At 30.5% G+C, this 1,454-nt stretch overlaps 1 protein-coding gene across 1 annotated transcript in view; it reads right to left on the minus strand.

The window, feature by feature from the left end:
- Positions 1–1,454, minus strand: part of LOC115237294 (mastermind-like protein 2) — a 26,699-nt gene that overhangs the window by 1,080 nt on the left and 24,165 nt on the right. The gene's annotated exons all lie outside the window — the stretch shown is intronic.

A 1,454-nucleotide genomic window follows, 5' to 3' on the forward strand; every position in this document is an offset into this window, starting at 1 on the left:
CCTGCTGAAGCCGCGCCAGTTCGATCTTTATACGCTGAAGCTCGTTCTGCAAATTCCGATTAGTTGTCTCGAGATCCTGGCGTTGTTGCAACCGTTTGCTCCTGCAGTTTTGAGCATAACCGCGATTCTTCAGCGTCCGCCGCTTCTGCTTCAGTCGCACGACCTTCGCATATTATTGTAAATTTATCCAATTAAATATATGTTACAATTTATGACGGAAACAACATTCTCATGTTTTACAACAAAAATTAAAACCGATATAATTTTTAATTTGAGCTAAAGTTATATTGTAGACAGATAGTAATGATCTTTGTTGACAGATAGTAATGATGTTTATATTTGCGGACCCTATTAAGAAATAAAATATGACAAAACTATAAATACAACACAATTGATAAGATTTTTTTATTAACAACCTACTTTACTTTTTTACACTGTTTCTCTGCGAATTAATTTATGATTAAATTATTAAATAATTTATCTACGGCTTACAGTTTTGTGCCTAATATTTCTTTTTACTTTAATATTGGAGAGAGGATTTTAATAACACGTGTGTAATTTTACATGTGTATGTGTTTGTTCTTTAATCTAAATTTAACATACATATAACGCATAAAAGATATACAGAGTGTCATAAAAAGAATAAGTTAACATTTTAAACTTTAAGAATTTTTAAACGCAGTTCAAAATTATTTAAAATTAATGTAGTATATTTTATCGGACAATCTCATTTTGTCTTGAAATTCCATTATATAATATTTAGCTTCTAACAACATGGATGACTCACTCTTGTTCTACGTATTATTACTATTACATTTTTGATATAATATATTTCATATACTTTGTAATTGCGCTGAAGATGGTCCAAAAAAATGACCGAAACGTACGCTTTTTATGATTGTGTCTATCACTTAGTTAAAATATTAATGTAATTTGATTATAATAAAACATATGCGCACAAATTACCGCGCTGACTCTTGATTGCCTTTTATTTTCTTCGTATTGTTAGACATTTTTATCAGATTAAGATCTGATTATTGTGCAATATTACACCGATTTTAATTTTTTATTTGAAGATATATTCATTTTTTCATATACTTGGCGTCGCGACGCTGCTACGTTGCTTGATAATATAATCGTACATGTTATGACATATCTTCACAATTATGTGCAGACCACATAGACTTTTATATATTACACTAAAAACCATTAACACGGCTAAGTCTCATATGGTAAAATGTGATGCAAGGGCATCCATTTTCTCGATAGGTAGAAGGTCATGCCGGGTGTCCCAGAATTTGATACATCGTCTCTTGATAACGTAATAATAAACGGACATTTAAAAAAGAAACTAAGATAGTGAAAAATATCAAGAGTAAATATAGTGTATAAAAATAAGAAATATGCCAATGACGCGCGCGTGGCTGTTATACTTGGCTGCCTAAGTAAATATT

The sequence above is a fragment of the Formica exsecta genome, unplaced genomic scaffold (assembly GCF_003651465.1).
Source record: "Formica exsecta isolate Colony F162 unplaced genomic scaffold, ASM365146v1 scaffold288, whole genome shotgun sequence".
NCBI lineage: Eukaryota > Metazoa > Arthropoda > Insecta > Hymenoptera > Formicidae > Formica > Formica exsecta.